Below are 18281 nucleotides of genomic sequence, written 5' to 3' on the forward strand. Positions count from 1 at the left end.
AAACAATGGGCCGCGTTGAGCGGCTGCAGGAGTACATAATGGATTCGCGAATATCGCAATAGAGGTAGGTAATTTATAACCGAAACGTTGGAAAAGTGGGCGATCACCGGAAAATGGGAGCTAAAAGGAGAGGAAAAAACCGACCGAAACAAAGATAGAGTCCGGGGGGGGCTAGAAAATCGAGCTAAAACGCGAGAACGCACCGGGAAGCAATCGAAGCGGCTTAATTAACCGAATCAAACTATGCACTCGCAGTATTTCAGTACGAATACTTCTGGATGGTCGATCAAAGGGTCCGAGAGCACGGTACGGGTGAAAAAGCGCGGGAAAATACGAAATAACCAACGAACAAATGAAATTGGAAGAACTAATAAAAAAACGGGGGAAGGAGAGAAAACCGAGAATTTCCGATGTGGCTCGCGCGTGCATCTCTACCGATCGATATCGACGTAAGTTACGAGCTTCAATTTTCTTCTGTTTCTTGGGGGGGTTCCATCCATTTTCCTTTCGTCCACTGTTCCACCGCGAGCTACCGCTATTCCGGCAAAGACAGTGGAATCATCGCCGCGCGTCTGGCGTCCTCTCAAAGCTTTCCCAAAATTACTTAAGAACTCAGAGACCCGTGAGCCCAGACTGCTCGAAATTAGTTTCCGTGAAAGCTCTTCGCCATTAGGCATGCACGCTTCCCAATTCGTTAAGAGGGTACTATTAAGGAACCATCTTTACCTCGACAAACTCATCCTTCAGACACTTTCCCTCACCCCTTTACACCCCTGAAAATCGTCCTCGCCTCGGGTAAAAATTTCTCTGCTAGAATCGCGAGATACCGAAAGAGTACCAACGAGTCTCTTCGGACAAACTGGACGCTAATTTTTTTATTCATGCTACGTAATTTTGTACTGGATGAAGTCGGTAATAGAGGACCATGGTCAGACAAAAGATATTAAACGAGTCGTTTAAATTTTAAAAAAAGGAATCGACCCATTCACAAGCCAATTCGATCGAACGGTCCGGCATAAAAAGGACGACGCTATTTCAAGTGATGCTCTATCGAATATTAAAAGCAATCTCCGTTCAGTGTCAACTGGGTCATCGTGTTTCGCGTCGGAGGAATTTATAGATACCAGCGTGAAAGTTTTTCGGAGAAACCATGCGAAGACCACAATTCAGATATTCACTAAACAACGAATGTTCCAAGTTTTTACGGGATTTATGTGAGTATTTTCTCGTTGCAAGGGCACATCGACAGGCAAGTAGGCGTTCGTACGAAATAGTAAAAAGAGCGTACACGCGATTTATGGGTACGAATCGTCGATATCGCTTTAACGACGCTGAAGAGAACGAGGCGAGTTATCGATTCGTTTCGATTGCCGAAAAATGGTAATGCGAGAGAAGGTCTCTCTACCCAGAAAGTACTGCACGTGCTCTAGAAACGCGGAACTCTACAGGACCCATTAAGACGTCGCGGAACATTGGATTAACAAGTTTCATTTGCAATTCTTAAACGAGCTCATCGAATCAGGTCCTTTAATATCGCAAAGTGCTTTAAGTCAAGGCGATTATATTTCACGGTTAAGAGAGTACAGAAAATCCGTTGCCAATAGGGAGAGAATTTAACCCGTCGCGCCGCGTTCGAGTGTCTCTCTAGCCGAACAACTATTCAGGATGCAATCTAAACAAACTACGCCTCCACCTTCTTTTACCCCCTTTTAAATCGCTTCACGTCCGGGTAAGAGAAATAGTTTCCTTCCGGGAAGAGGAATGATCCTGGGGGAGAGATTTTCGAAAGAATTTTCCACCGACCGAGATACCCATCGCATCCCGATGGTGACGCGACCCGTGATTCATGAATCTCACGGTTAGTCGGTTAAGAACGACCGGAACCGATCGACGACACGGTTCGAAACGTGTTCACCGATTGCCGAGAGTAAGACAGGCGACCTTGATTCATCGCCACGGAGTTAAGCCTATTCGCATAATCAGACAGCGACGTATCACCCCTGCCATTAATTACGGGACTCGTGCGACACGCATTTATCAGGTTAAACGCTTGGAGAACCACGGAGATTAGGCAGACAGAGTTGGCAAATGGTCGTGTCAACGAAATCGAACGTTTCGATCGGCCAAGCAAAAGGTCTGCGTTACCCATCGTAAGTCCAATCGCTTTAACGATCCTCAAGTAAATCGAATTGTTCTCCAAGTGATTTTAATTTCTACTGCGAGATAAGGCGGCGATAAGTAACGAAGAATCGTTATCAGATATAAATTGACTATCTCCCTCGAATGGAAATTAATGCAACGTGAAACTAACGCGAAATGAATTGGAATCACAATAGGAATTTCAAATTCATGCACGCGTTACTAGCGGTTACCAACGATCGCCTAAGAACAAATGAATTCTGGAATAATTCCGCTGAAAGTTTCCAGGTTTAAATACCACTTTGAACTTGGCAAATTCGAATTTACATACCTATAGACAAGTTTTAATGCGCTTCCGTCTCCCCGAAGGAAATACGCCGCATCGTTGTCTATATATTTTCTTACGAATTCCTCAACGCAGTTACAAGATAAACGAGGGACTGTTTAATATGCGACAATGCTTGAGCTAACCCCTTGAATACGATAATTAGATCCACTTTCATCCGCAAACGTAGAAAGTATCGTAAGAAGGGAAAGAAGGCAACGGTAGAAGAAAACGAGAGGGAGGGGGTTCGCCAACCTTCCTCCGTCTCTCTCCGGCCTTCGTAACCTCCTGAACGAAAGGACCCTCGGCAACCCTTGGCGCCTTCGACACCCCCGGCTACCAAACAAGACCAAACAAAATTCGTTCGCAGGCGTTCAGACGAACGCAAATAGAGTCGCTCTTGAATTAGACATCGATCTAAACGGATTATCCTTGAGAAACGCGTCCGTTCCGATGTAACAAACGCGATATAACGACCCCCTCGACCTCCCAACAGGCTTCATACATCAGAGCGGTGCCCCTTTTAACTGCCACTCAATTTAAGACCCTCCCGTGGCTACATTTCCCTAATGGAACCCGATGTTAACCGATAAGCAGCGCGATAACGCTCGCGTTAACATAACATAACATTCGGCTCTCCGCCGAGTGCAATTTCCAACGGTTTTCCCTCTTCACGGGAACGAAAGATAAACGTGAAACAGGGCCTGCATACACACATACGTGTACCGGTAAAAGGGTTTTGATCAATAATACGATATAAAAAAAAAAAAAAAAAAAAAATGAAAGTCGGAGTACAATTGTTTTATGCATCTGCACGAATGCAGTAGTATCTGAATACATCTTGGCAAGAATACAATGAATTTTCCGACGCTTTTACAAAAGAAATATATTGGAATTGTTTATATTTCATTTGCCTGGTCGCGGGCAAGAATGTTTTGTTTACGCGATGGGAGAATTTTCCATCGTGCAGAATAACACGCGACGTTAATTAATCCACCGCGGAGTAGTACCGTAAATGTAACGCGTATATCGAAGCATATTTATCTGGAATGCTGTTCCGAAGTGAAGGAGAGGGAAAGAACTATTACGCGAAACTGTTTACATTTCATCCCCCGCTTAAGATTGTGTTTACGAAGCGAAGGTGAGCGTACGGCGAATTCCTGTCGTCTATCGCGAGTAGAAAAAACAGAATATCGCGAGATAAAGACGCGGTTAAAGGTGTTTTCGAGCGTGGAGTGGTAGGGGGGAGGGGAAGGTCGCGTGGTTACGAGGAGACTTTGACGACGGGGAATACACGCATACACGAGACGCCGGTTTAAATAGGAGAGCCACGAGCGTCTCGAACGCGACTTTGCGGCCGGGAAAAGCAAGCTGCGTTCGAGATCGATGAGGGAGACCTGCAGCACGGCCGCCTAACCCTTGCTCGCGTTTTATCGAGCCGTGGCACACGTACGTGTGCTCCCGCGAGCCAGAAAAAAGAGAGAGAGGCGGAAAATACGCGGTCGGCGGGGGGGTCGTCGCACGCGGCTTCCGGACGCGAGTTCCTCGAGTCGTTTTCCGCGAGCTTCGTAATCTAATTATCGAACAGGTCGAACGAGGACCAACGCTCCCGGCGTAGCAACGGCAATTAAGCTCGCGTGTCATCGCATCGCTCGCGATGAACGCGTCTCCCTCTGGCGCGAGCCGGCCGCGAGGGAGAACAAGGGAGAGTAAATATTCGAAAAGGGTGACATCGACGCGACGGTCAGAGACTGCGGCATGCATGCAGGTGTAATAAATATCGTTTGGTTACTCACCTTTTGGCGACGATCACTCCCGGGCCGGACGAACGATGACCGAAGTACAACCGGAGAGAGAGAGAAGCGGAAAGCTTGCTGGTGGCTCCAAAAAACAGCGAGTACGATGACTACCGGCGAGGACGAACCACGACGACGTTCGTACGAGTCTCACGTTTAGACTACGTGCGTCTCCCCCGGTGGTGGCGGTGACAGCGGTGGCGGTGGTGGTGGTGGTAGTGGCGTCGGCGTCGGCGTCGAGGGGCGGTAGCGGCGACGGTAGTGGTAGTGTACAGTCGCTTTCCGTCCTTCCGAGCGTAGGAGAAAGAAGGGTAGACGGCTGAGCAGAGAGAGATGGAGACGGCAAAAGAGCCGATGAGATCGAAGTCTCGTGGCGTACGCTCGTAGACTGAGTGAACCCGACGAGTGAGCGACTGAGCGTGCGAGTCGCCGCGAGGCCGACGGTGGCGCCACGCCGCGTAGGGTTGACGCATCACCATCGATCGAAAATGGTATGAGGCTGAAAGCTCGCGCGAGCGGCAGAGGGGTGCGAGGAGCCGGTGCAGCCGTCGGAGGGTCGAAGAGGGTGCACGGACCAACGGAACCCTACCGTCGTGGCGACAAGAGCGAAAGGGAGAGGGAGAGCGACGAGTCGAGTCGGGAAGAGGGCGGGGCGTATTGCGTACCACACGTTCTCCCGACTCTCTCTCTCTGTCTCTCCCGGCGGTCCTACGTACGCGTCTTTTCCTTCCTCTCGAGCTTTCTCCCTTTCTCCATCTTCCCCTCGCCCCCTTCGCGCGCCTTTCTCAACGTTCCTTATTTACTACGCTCTTTTCCGAGTGTCCCGCGGCACTTGTCTATTTCTATGTTTGCATATATTTTAATCTCTCGCTTTATTCTCCTCTCTTCTTCGCACGTTTTTCCCCTTTGTCCACTGTTTACCCGCACCCGTGTCTCGTACACGAGTACACCGCGGCATCTCTCGTTCTTCCCGCGTCTCCCTATTTCTTTGTCTCATTCTTCCTGCAGGCTTTTGCTCCTTAGACGAGTGTACCGTAGCCCCTGTCTATTTCTACATTTGCCTATCCTTTAATATCTTCTTGGCGCTCTTTGAATCGCCTTTGTGCTTACTCGATTAATTTCTCACCCCTTTCTCTGCCTTTGCGATACGCTAGAATGCATTTCCTTTCTTGGATCTCTCGACCCCCCTGACCACCCTCGGAGCCATCGTGTCTTTTTGCTCCGTTTCCCTCGGCTTTCTCGTTTGTATTCGGTTTCTCTTCTTCCCGATCGTCGTATCCCGATACCGTCTCCCGCAGCTTCCTACAGCGGCAGCTTCGAAATTCAAAATCCGCCTATCAAGGAGAATTCCGCTCGCGCCAAGCTGCAAAACACGCATACATCTACTGTACGTGTAGCACGATGAAAATTTAGGCTGCGCGTTTCGCCCCGTTGGGATGAATTTCGCTCGTTATCTTTAAAGCAAGGTTTGAAACGTTTCACAGCGACGCTTCTTTCTTTTGTAAACGGAATATTTTGTAACCTGCAAGATAGATGCGTGGAAAACCAAAGAAAAAAATTTATGTTTCGTTTCACCTGTTCCAAAAAAAAAAAATAACGCTTGTTTTGCAAATCGTTGCGTGTACAAATAAATTTCTTTTTTTTTACGTTACAGTCGTGAAAATAGTCATATATAAAATGACGGAACGCAGAACATCTCGCAAACAAGGTCAGGTGGAACAGCAGCTTATTTTATTTTTTTTTTTTCCGTTTTGTATGCCGAATCAGTATTTGAGATACGTCCCACGTGTTACTTCGTTTTTACGAATCAATAAGAGAAACTTCTCGCTAGCTACTTGGTTCATTTGTCCGACGTCCGTGTCCCAAAACGTGTCGCGGTTAGAACGATCGGTCGGATTCGCGACGATAAAAGACGTTTCCCGTACATCGCCTTGGGATTCATTAAGTAAACGCAACTTTTCTACGTCCACGTGTACATGCAAACGGTTTTAGCTGAGAGCCGTTCTGTGGAAAAATGTAAATCTGGGTCGACGTTACTTTGAATAGAAAACTGACAGAGGAATGAAAACGTGCTGTGCGCACATACACACACACTCGAAATACACAAGCGCGGAAGTTATAGCGCGATATTTTTTTAAGGCCACCTTCAGAACCCGGTTGTTGTTCGCGACGCGGAGAAACGGGAGTTCTCCTTCCCTTTGTGTCACTTGCCCGAAAAATGTATATGACTCATGACACGAATGGACGTCGTCTTCTATCTGTATTAATTTTGTTCGCGAGAAAACGGTAGGACAGTCAATGTGGGACGGCTGGTAACTATCGGAGGACGTACAGAGCTAATGGTGTCACGATAGCTCATACGCAGCTCGGTATCTCGCGTTGTCGGATGAATCACGCGGGTGATCCTGGCGATAAATTGATGGCTTCCAAAGACGTGGCTAAACACGGCGGTGCTTCGAAACAGAAATTCATCAGGCAAATACGCCGCGGGAAGCGATTCCTCCTCCGCGCGATGGCAAATGCGGCAACCGTCGAGCATTAAGTGGATTGCTTATCACGCGACTCTGCTTATATCGCGAGATAATACGATCTTAATCCGCTGTTCGCGTTTCACGTAAAATGTCTCGTGTTATTAAACAAATTCACGCGGCGCTATCTCGACGATGTTTGACATGCAAATTAGGAAACGAGATTAGAAAATGTCCGCGTTAAAACGAAAGGTGTCAAATGCATCTTGGCAGACGGCAGAAATCCTTACGCAAAACCGTGAAACGAGAGGGCCAGCCGGCTGGCCGAGAGAACACCGGAAATTACGTAATTTCCTTACATTCTGCCAGGAGTTTGAACGCTTTACATGAGACACGTTTCTGTATATCGAATTTCTAATCGAATCAATAATTTACCAGATACACCGCCGTTAGACAAGAAACTGAACACGCGTCGAATCTGTAATCCGTTTAAAAAAAAAAAAAAAACTAAAAGAAATCAATGAAACGATGGAGTTATAAAACATTTCTCTTGTTCCGTCTATTCGTGATTCCGAGGTATCGTCCAGGGTTCTTTCTTTAACATACATAGATCAAGCTTTCCGACGTATCTCGTGTAATAAAAATTTGGTCTGACAGTGCCGGAAACAGGAGGATCGCCCGTCGCCTAACAGCGGAAAAATGAAAAGAGAAGAACGTGGAAACTATATCACGTTTGTATGTGCGTATGGATTCTCGGTGTTCCTCGGATGCCCGCCAGACTTTGGTTCGAAGAGATGCTACCGCACTAGTGGAATCACGTCCTGAGACCGAGGAAAGTGCAAATCCATGTTAGTGGTATAATGCTCCCGCTATAAATCGCAGAATTATGTGGACCGTGATAAGCATGCCGAAAACCGTGGAAACGCGATTACCTTTTGACAATTCGCTGGATTATTTCATCGCGTCCGTACGTTTCTACGGGCGGCGTTATTTTAGTAAATAGTTCGGATGCTTCGAGAGCTGAGTACACACGTCGTATCGACCATTGATAATGAAATACCGTGACAAATGTTCGAACGCTTTTGAGAATTCTCCCCGTTGTGCGAATCGGCACGGGCGCGTTAAGTTCTCACGATGCAATTCGTGACAGGTGCACGCTAAAGATATCCCCTTTAAACACAGGTTCAAAGTGAGGCGGTAATTTATTGATCCACGCGGCAATGTTCAATCCGCTTTCAGAGATTAAGCAAAGGTACGTGTAGCAAAAAGGTTAACATCGTTCCCCTTTGTCTACGGTTCTCCTGTTTTTGAATACTTTCCTGGTACGTCCGTGAACCTGGGAACGTCGAACGGGGGCCAGGAATCGGGCAACGATGAGGGATTTAACATCTGGCCGTCGCGCGGGCACACACGAGGTTCTTACGAGTTAAGACGATTCGCAAACGGACGTAAGTAAATTGTAAACAGCCTTTGACTATCGAGTGTAAGGAACGAAATTCTAACTTCGACTTCGCGATCCAACACTGGCTACCGGAAATGTGTGCTCGTCAATCTGGAAAATTGTACCGTTCCCGCTTGCATTTAATTCATTAACTATTTAAACCGCAACGCTGCTCCGCGTTCGACTAACGAGCACGATTTTCTTTTTACACCCGTGTTTATCTTCCGATTCCATCGGACAGACTCGCAACGCGAATTTTTAGTGTCACGTCTGCGGTAATGAAATTACTGTAGAGATAAGAGATAGATTGGAACGCGCAACCAAATTAATAGTGAGCTATTATGTACATACTATATATATATATAAATGGTGAATTGCGAAATGGTCGTCGATGATATTCGAAAATTTCATCGGAATTGCGGACGAGCGATCTAATACACCTTCCCGTTGATGAAAAATTGCCGGCGAACGTAAAGCAATAACCGCATTCTTTGTCGCTCGGATCGTTTAATAAAAGGCGCGTTAGGCCGCGCCGAAATGGCATCGATCGGGCGAATATTAGATTTTCAACGTGCGAGCGTTTACGGTAAAGACATTAACGGGCCGGGCGTGCTCCAGCGAGAGAGAGTGGCTTAATTAAACTTTAATTACTTCAATGCATCTGCGATCAAGCGTTCCTCTACTACGTATCGCGTCGCAAAGCGAACTTGTTGATCGCGGTCCGACTTCGAAAACAATCCCGCACCCTTTAAAAAACAGAGTGAGAAGCTTCTCTAAATGATTACCACGAAACGTGTAAGAGAAACGATCTAAAATTCCTGTTAGAAAATCATTTTTCTCGAATTTCGAAGAATTGGGTATCGCGCTCGTAAAATATTGTAAATAATTCGAATACGAAGTAATAACGGCGACCTCAGCCAGAAGACTGGACAACTGGAAGAGAATGGAGTTGATAAGTGAGAGATCTGCGCTCGGCATTGATCCGATCTTGAAGACCCGTCCAAAGTGACGGGAACAACGGATTCCGCGGAACGTTTTAAATTTATAACGCGCAACTTAAGTCCGACGCTGCGCGGAGGTTCGTTTCATACATTACGAGTCTCGTGCTGTACGTTCGGCGCCGGGGATTATCGCTGTGATGAATGGAGGATAAAAATGAAAGAGCAGAAAGTGGATAGGCGCGGTGTATCGCATTGTTCGTGTGCGATTCTTATGCATTTTTTGCAAAACTTCCTTCTCCCGTTTCAATAACGAACCGCGACGTGAAAGATATTGCAGTCTTGACGCGAGGATGCAAAATAGAGAATAGATGAAGAGACAAAGCGTCGCGGTAATTGCTTTCCGTATTGTAATAAACGTGTATATGGATGGGCGCCTGTTTCAAATCCATTTACTCTCCCCAAATAGACGCGACGTTCCATTCTTCGCGAGTGAATAATTGTTTGCCGAAGAAAAAACTAGGCGCAGCGTAAATGGACATTTACTTTACAAGGTCGCCGAGTGGAGAGCCGAACGAAACGAAACTGGAAACGTAAAATCAGCGCGGGTCAGATACGGTGTCTCGTATGCGTGCACGGCGACGCGTTGCGCAATTCTCGATCGTGACGAAATTCAACTGCCGTGCGTTGGTGACTGGCGAAAAAGGTTAATGATCCGAGGAACACGCGTATCCGAAACGATCGGTACCAAACCGAGTCAGAGAGAGAGTAGCCGAAAATCATTGGCGAAGAGAAGATTGAATTCGAGCGATCGTGATATCCCGTCTGATTCGATCAACGTTATTGATAACGACGTGCAACCGATAGTGAAGCGATAATTTGAACAATTCGTGCTTTTCTTCCATTAATGGGAATTGACGATCAATCGAAAAAAGAAAAACGTCGAGACTAAACCATAAGGGTAACGATGCTCATCGAGATCGGCCGGCGTTGATAAGAAAGTCGGTGTTCATTTTTTGAATCGCGGCCATTTCCGGTGGATGAATGAGATTATTAAAGCAACGGTTTTTTTTTTCAAGAGAGTGCGTAGGAGGAGGGTTAAGAACCGACGTGCAAAACAGGTCTAATGTAATCAACTTACGGTTACTTACTTCCTCGGTGAGTCGCGGTGAGAGGGAACTCGCGCCAAGGCCGGCCGATCGTCTTCGCGTCGTCGTTTCCATTAACTCACCTCATTCCTCGATTTTTCCAAACGCGAGGTCGGGAAAGCCGCGAATCGATTGTGAAACGGCACCGAATGAATGGAGAAGTTTATTAACGCCGATGTGTTCAGTGATCCGCGAGGTTCGCTCCTTTAATTCTAATTATGAGCAAAGTTTGGATAAATGGCCAGCAATTTCCAACGCGAATAGAATTCTCGTTACACGTTTTACTTACGAGCGACTTGAGAAAAACGTCGAACGTAAATTTCAACTACACCCTATAACCAAATGTAACCATAACTTTCAATAAGATCTAGTGAAACCGACGTTGAACGATGAGATTAATAAGTACACGTATTCGCTCGATCTAATTAACTAACTCCTGTGAGAAGATCCTTTAATGGATACGGAACAGAGTTAGTTAAGAAGCGCTGCGCGACAGTTAAAAATTATTCAGCACAGCTTCAGTTAATTTCTCTCGGAAGTCGAGGAACGTTGATGAAAATTATTAAGGAAGGCGGACGCAGCTATAATAAATAATTATCATCGCGAATCGTGATATAACGCCGTGACCACGACATTATCATACGAGAATGTATAATGCGTATACACACACACACACGTTCAACGGTACGCATTTCATTTGCCAATGAAATGCATTCGCTTGCTCTCTTCTTCACAGGGTTGTACGTAAAACGTTTAAGAATGGAATCTCACGATGGCATCGTGGCATTGCTTACCTTCGATATATCTCCTGCAATTACGCGTACTTAATACGAGCCGACTTGTAAGAGAGAAAGCAAGAAATTCCAATTTTCATCGTACGGCTCTGCACTTTCGCTGTCGACAAGTTTTTTCTCCATCCGATGTCACTTTTCCTTGCCCCCGGGCGAATCTTAAGTAGTTTTCTTCGTCAAGTTTCATTCGATCCTTATAAGAGATTCATGAATAACATTCTTCTTCAGTCTGTTTCTAAGATTCTTTAAGTCAGTCGAGTTTCGATCGGTTCTTGCAGAGGAGATAACAGCTACTCGCTTCTTGTGTCAGTGGCTAGAAAACGGTTCTTTCGGAGGATGTTGGAGATTACGCGGAACACACCGTTTCTACTGCGCTTGCAAGTAAATTATAATTCCGCGGGAGACGTTCATTAACGTCGTTATTGAATACACGTCGCTGAGCATCCGTCTCTATATATGCCAAGTGACTTAAACAAAAAATTCCATCATTCCCTTTGGAGGAGATAACTGAGAGGAGACATTCGATGCTCCAAAGATCGCGACCTCCAACGTAATACTTGAATTTATGGGTTACGCGTCCCGCGAGACGAACCCGCTGACACGGTTCCCCCTTAAAGCATCGACTTTATGAATTATTTTAGATACCAGAGTGTTTCAGGCAAAAGGACACTTTCACCTTCGTTCGATCTTCAATTTATGGTTTCATCGTACGTCCCGCGAAAAATTTCCGATTAACGCGTGTTCTTTATATTTCCTATACGTCGAATTATCTTTAGACTCGTCGGCCACGCGATTCCTCAGGAAGCTCTTCACTCATTTTTCTTTCGTATCCGCAGCCAAGGGACGCTTGTGAAATTGGGTGCCCGCAGAAAATTGTGGTTCGCCACTTTTGTAATCCACGGGTTTTTACGGGAACTGGGTTAGGAGAATTCGCTGCTAACTGGGTCGACGTAATTACTCAAATTGCCGTTAAATCCTGCACTTCTGTCCACGAAACACAATCACGAACGATACTGTCGCCGACTGTTTTACTTCACGCATTCTTATTCTTCCTGCGTCAATAGTGTCATTGTTTCTCTTTAAATCTGAGATTTGTCTGAAACTATTTCGAGCGAAAGCGAAAAGAACGTTTCTATTTAAGGATGTATTGGCTGTACAATCAATCCCAAAAGTTTATGCACTTTAGAAACGCATTTTTTAAAAAGATATCGGACGTCGGAAGAACATTGCTAATAATAAACAACAAAAAAAAATTTTCGATTTTTCCGAGATTTTTCCAAGGGGTACCCCTCCAATTTCTTCCAAATTTTCGTTTTTGGCCAATAACTCCCAAACCGTTAGACTTACGGGAAAATTGCATCAGGCCTTTCTTGTAGAGGACGACGAGATCTACAATTTCCATGTAAAAATTATTTCCTAGTGCTAATAGTTAACGAGTAAATTGCAAAAAACTGTTTTTTCGTTTTTCGTCCATAACTCTTTAAATATTAATGCNTTATAGGAAATGCGTTTTTCTAAGGTACATAAACTTTTGGGATTGACTCACTTGTCAAAAAGTGTACTAGCAATTGACTTCAATATTAAGCATGACAAACTCGCACTACCAACAACATGGCGGCTTAATTGAATGTGCATGACTCTACTTACACTTAAAAATATTTATAATTAAAGCAGTACGAATCTCGTAGCTGAAACATATTTCCTTTAACGAGGAAAAAGTTTTTGCAATAAACAATTTTAGTTGTTTATTAATTATTGACGCTAGCGAGAAAAGTTTTATATGGAAGTTGTAGACACTGACGGCCTCTACAAGAATCAATCAAAAAAGGGAATGTTTCTTCTGATGCTCCCACAGAAGGGGACCCTAAGGTCGGGTGTTGCCATAATCGGCGAATTCCGTGTACTTAGTAGAGCACGGAGGAAACGAGCCGTGTAAATTCATCCTCGGCCGACCTTTTCCACAGTTCCCACAAATGCAAATGAATACGGGCGCGCGAACGAAGCTAAATCGAAGGCGAGCCGCTCTTTCGAGCGCCGCAGGAAAAAACCTCGAAGATCCAAGGATACCGTTCATCGTTTCGATTCGAGTTACTCCTATACCTAGAGAGCCTGTCTCCTCTTTCATTAATCTATCAGTTTGTTTATGTAACGTCCCATAAAATAACGACCATAGAATTTATTATAACGTTTCGTTCGAGATGGCCACTAATTTCGGATCATCTGTCAGACTCGGAAGTGTCCTGAAACTCGTGAACGTACGTGCGTGCAGGAGTCAGGCGTGCCTCGTTGCATAAAAAGCGTTTTAAGTATGCATAGACTCAGCCGCACGTAACGATAACACGACGAAGCCGTGAAGTAATGGGAAAGATTATTTATGGATTGCGATATCTTCATACATCTCGCCAGCTTGAATTACGACGATCTCGGAAAGTTTCCCGTGGACAGCCGCCTTCCTGACACAGATCTCTCGCGAATAGAAGATCCGTGAATTTTAATTGTGTTCATAAATTACGAAAAAAATTGCCGATCGGCTTTCCAGTATTCCGCCGGAACGGACGGAGGGAGCCCTCCTACTACCCCCGTTTTATCTTGGATGACAAATTGCCCGGTAGATTAACCCGGGCGTAAAGAACCGCAATTAAAAAAGCTGCCAGCAGCGTTTCCGAACAGAATTTAAATCCGGATCCTGTTCATTTTTTCCTATTTCACCAGATGCCCGCGACCGAACAAAACAGATACCCGAAACCGCGCGATGAATAGTAATCGAATGTCCATTGCCAGTTTTAACGCATTCTCGCGTCCGTCTATAGCCGCTCTGTATTTCAATCTAAAAAAAAAGTGTGCGAGAACGTGTTAAAGGATCCATGGAAGAAAATTGTTAAGACGGGACGCGTTGCATCGTCTCCGGCGCGTGCAATTTAGACGAAACAGAGTGGAAAATGTTGAGCAGGTCGCGTTAGGCGTTGCAAACACTGCTCGTTCTTATGTAACGGAGTCTCTTCCCCTTTGTCGAGACGGTGTGAAAGGACGGACGTGAGAACGAGGCTCCAAATTTGCAAATTTATAAAGTATAATTTGCAGGAAAAGTGTCTGCGCCGTTTCACAATCGTTTCTATAGTCGAAACCGAACTTCTCATTTCTGCTCAACAAGTGTTCCTCGACAGAGATAAAAATTCTAATCTAGAAAAAATGATTTCTGTCTAATTGCTTAGAAGTTCAAGGCTGAATCCATTTAATTAATCGATCATGTTCAAGTACAAAGTTGAACAGGATTTCCAAAGACCGCTGCGTCGCGAGGAACGTCGTGGAGGATCTATCTACCCGGTGGCCACCGTTGATATTTAATACTTTCACTCGAACTCCTTGACCCGCGCACAATTGCACGCGGATTCGTGTGCAACCAACCTTACGTACACCTTACGCACAGCTTTGCCATTGCATGCACGAGTTGCGTACAGGAAACGTGGTTACCAATTCATACGAGCTGCTTCCAGGTCTCCGAATTAGATTTTTTTTTTTATGAGCAGTTCAAAGGTCGAGCGAAATCTCATGTATGAATCTTTACCCGCGACCTCGTCAACGTTCGTACGTTTCACTTTCTTTATTTAGAAGAGAATATTTGACTCATTCAACTGTTTGCTTCATCGCTGCGTGTCGTACTATCGAGGCGACAAATTGAATGATGAAACCGATCGAGAAGATACACAAATTATACGAGAATGGAGCATTGTATCTGATTCCACAAATGATTATTTTATAGCGTACGGTGGAAAGAATGCGTGTCGCAATTTGATGCGCATCGGAGATGATTGATACCGCGTTCGCTCACATTAGTTTGCGCAACGAACTTTGAAACGAGGAATCTGGAGAAACGATCATCGACGTTACAGCCGCGATTTTCGAGATAAGGGATAGATGGTTGATTCTGCAGATGCGTACACGAGTCGATTCTGTACGAGTTATGCGATAGTTACACCGACCGAATGAATTCCGTCGTCGTTCCAAAAAACGTTTCCTATGTGAACGCAGGTAGACCGTTACGGTAACAATGAAATATGATCTCTCTTTCTTCTCATTTTCCACTGTCTTAATTCTGTTCAAAGGTGTTCACCGACGGAACGAAGCTCGTGACCGAAGGCTGCTACGAATCAAGGTTATCCTACCGTACCGTGCAATTTCACCGATAATAGGACAATTCCGACTGCACCAATGGCTTTTTACCGCGTTTCTTGGACACCATTGTCGGCACACTTGTTTTATGGAACAAAACTAACGTTTGCATCGTAAATCCCGGGTCTCGCCTCTGTCACCTTTGAATAAAAGATGAAATATACTTTTCTTCGGGCACTGGCGAGCTGTATACTTTAATTAAATGCAATTCGGATCAACGAGACACGGAAATTTCACCGGTTACAGTAAATTACGGTGCCTCGAAGGAGATCGTAACGACAGGAAATTGTGGTAAACGTCCAGAGGCCGCGTTACAGTTTTGTTTACGAATGGATCGCGACCGACCAGGAAATGACCAACAATTCCCATGGAAAATATTAGCAAATGGCCTAGTGTTCCATGAATACGTTAGCTCTTCTTCCAGTTGATTGCTTCCAACGAGAGGTTGCCGACTTTTCAAAGAAACGCGGTGTTATTGCCCGCGAAGTGGAGCGGCGGAGCATTTAAGGATTTGATCAGTTCGAGGAGAAATAGAATGACTAACTTCGTTGTCCAAATCAGAAGACACATGCAGTTCGATAAAAAAATATTAAAGGACAGAACAGATGGAAAGAGTTTAATTATACAGAATTGTGGGAACGTCGCTGCAGACGTGGGAGACTTGGAATCCCAAACTTGAAAGTTAATGTTATCTCATAAACCACCTGAGTTACTGTTTGATTGCTGCGTGTCTCTCTTATGACTTGACAGTCGCTTACCATCCAACAAGAACTCTGAGAGATCGAAGTGGCTGAACTGTCAATTGCCTGAGCTTCACGAAATGAGACCCGTAACATCGGCTATTAAAACTTTCGACTCTAACTTAATCTAGGATACTTAAAATCTTCCGAACTAGAATAATAAAGCTTGAGCTTTAAGCTCGAATATCATGTGACACGATTTTATTATAAAGACTACAATAAAACGATTTGTATGAATTGACCCTGCGCGATCGAAGTGACTCCTGTCAGAGAAAGTCTCTCATTTACGGCCTTTCCAATGCCTCGACCACTTTCCCATTATGTATCGCGAATACAGAATGCGTAACATCAGCGAGATCTCAACCCTTCCTCTCTTACCTTCGCGATATGACATAAACGTACTTACACGAAGTATTATTATTTTTTACGTGTCTGTGAACGTATCGATGATGTGAATGTGATTTGACGAAATCATCCTAGAGGTGTTACGCAATGAAAGGTCCAGCTCGTATAGTGGCAGAAACTTTCATCGATTAAAAGAAAGCGAGACGTTTGATCTCTCTCGTCTCTCGAATCCTGCTGAAAGATTACGCGCTCCGATTGAACGTCACGGCTGGAGAAGCGTGCCATTCTTGTTTAGATTTTCTCGGCAACGCGATGCCGAATTGGAAAATCAATTAAACTCAAGAATGCTTGTCCTGCTTGAAACGATTTTCTCTCGTTTAAATCGTCGGCCGAGATCATTAACTTCGGTTAATAAGCAGCTAAGCGCAAGTGAAACATCGTAGTAATTACTAGTGGCTTCGTTTTACTCTCGCACACTTGAAAAGCTATGGGACATGGGAAAAGCGTTATGTGGGTACCGGTAGAAAATGGACGAAGCCCATTTTACCATATCTTCCTTGAACAGAGACGACCCTACTTGGTGTCTTCAATTACGCGATACGCGCAACGTTCTTTCCGCAATACTGATTTCACTTTCAACGCACCCGGTTCGTCACTAATTCGATCAGCCTCGTCCTGTTCCATCAGAGTGAAATAAAAAAAAAAAAAGAGTAACGTCGAAAGGAGTTGCGAAGGTATCGACAGGATAATTACTGAGCGAGATGATTATCGCGGCTATCATCAACGCGTACCGATCGGCGGAGATAAACCGCGTGACGAGCAAGATCTACGTGCGTGAATAATAATCATTTCTAATTAACCGGCCGGTCTTTTCTCTCGGCTAGCGAGAAGGCGGTTTCTAGGTTGTACCTCTTGGTTTCTGCTGGGATACCACCGGCCCGCATACCAGTCCACCCATGAAAGAATGGAGAGCAAAGCCCGATACGCCACGAAATCCTGCGATTCAACGAGCTATCCCATTATACAGAAGCTTTCTATTACGGTGGCTAAACGATTTTCGGCTGCACCTCTTCCACCCAGAAAATGAACACTCAATTCCCGCGGAATTCTTTTGTTACGGATCGTGACTAAATTATGGACGATCATGGAAAGTCGTACGGTTACGAATGACTTCACTTTCTTTGGCGTTAAACACTTCGGCAGCGTTAGCGATCGGCGTTAGACGGTTCCGTAATAAACTTGTTTCCTAAACTCCGGCAACGACCGCGGTTACCGAGTTCTCGTAATTGTTCCGTAATTATTACTCGCAATGTAGGCGAGATTAAAATTAATCACAGGTTACGCGAGAGCGCGTCTCGCGACGTGGAAGAGAGATCCATTGCGGGCGGCACGTGCAACCTATTATCTCGCGTCGCGTACCACTCTCTCAGGACACCCTAAACCGATGTAGCCATTGTTCGCAAAAGACAATGTCCAACGCGTGTAATCGTTGCGTATCGCGTCATGCTGCGACTTTCTTTTCAGTTCGTAGTCTCTTCCTCATCGCGACAATCATTTCATTCTTAAAATCGTCAGTTGATACACTTCCAAGTTTTTTGTTCTCCATTTGCATACAAAGGTTTCCGTAACTCGTGCGTGTGACCCTTTTCGTGGAAAAATTCGATCGCTTATTGTGGGCCTTTGAAAAGAATTTTAACTTGTACGGTCGATGAGCGATATCAGTCGGGATTAAAATTCCTAACGCGTGAACAGCACGCGGAACATGGGCCGCGGACGTCCCATGAAAGTCTTCGCATGGTTACCTGCAGAAGCCCTAGTTATTATACCTTGCGAGTGATTGTTCGCGTCTCTTTCACTGAATTTCGTTGCCTGAGACCTTTTTGTAAACATCTCGAATGGAAAATAAAGGAAATTGCACATGTGTGCATCTCGAACCGAGATCTTTGGACTCGTCGTCACGCTCATTTCGAGAAACCTGCC

At 45.2% G+C, this 18281-nt stretch overlaps 1 protein-coding gene and 1 long non-coding RNA gene across 3 annotated transcripts in view; one reads left to right on the forward strand and one right to left on the reverse strand.

Annotated features, from left to right (window-relative positions):
* cpx (synaptic transmission protein complexin) overlaps positions 1-4658 on the reverse strand; it is a 172842-nt gene extending 168184 nt beyond the window's left edge. For both annotated transcript variants that reach the window (XM_018034182.2, XM_018034183.2), the window contains exon 1: positions 4261-4658. The gene's annotated coding sequence lies outside the window, so the exon portion shown is untranslated. The remainder of the gene's footprint in view (positions 1-4260) is intronic.
* Positions 4659-7729: 3071 nt separating this feature from the next.
* LOC113465030 (uncharacterized) lies at positions 7730-16197 on the forward strand. Its single transcript, XR_003389867.1, has 2 exons — positions 7730-8176; positions 15150-16197. It is a non-coding gene; the product is annotated as an uncharacterized LOC113465030 (long non-coding RNA).
* The last annotated feature ends 2084 nt before the right edge of the window (positions 16198-18281 follow it).

This window comes from Ceratina calcarata, unplaced genomic scaffold, assembly GCF_001652005.2.
Source record: "Ceratina calcarata isolate Rehan_Ccalc_2016 unplaced genomic scaffold, ASM165200v1 scaffold78.2, whole genome shotgun sequence".
Lineage (NCBI taxonomy): Eukaryota > Metazoa > Arthropoda > Insecta > Hymenoptera > Apidae > Ceratina > Ceratina calcarata.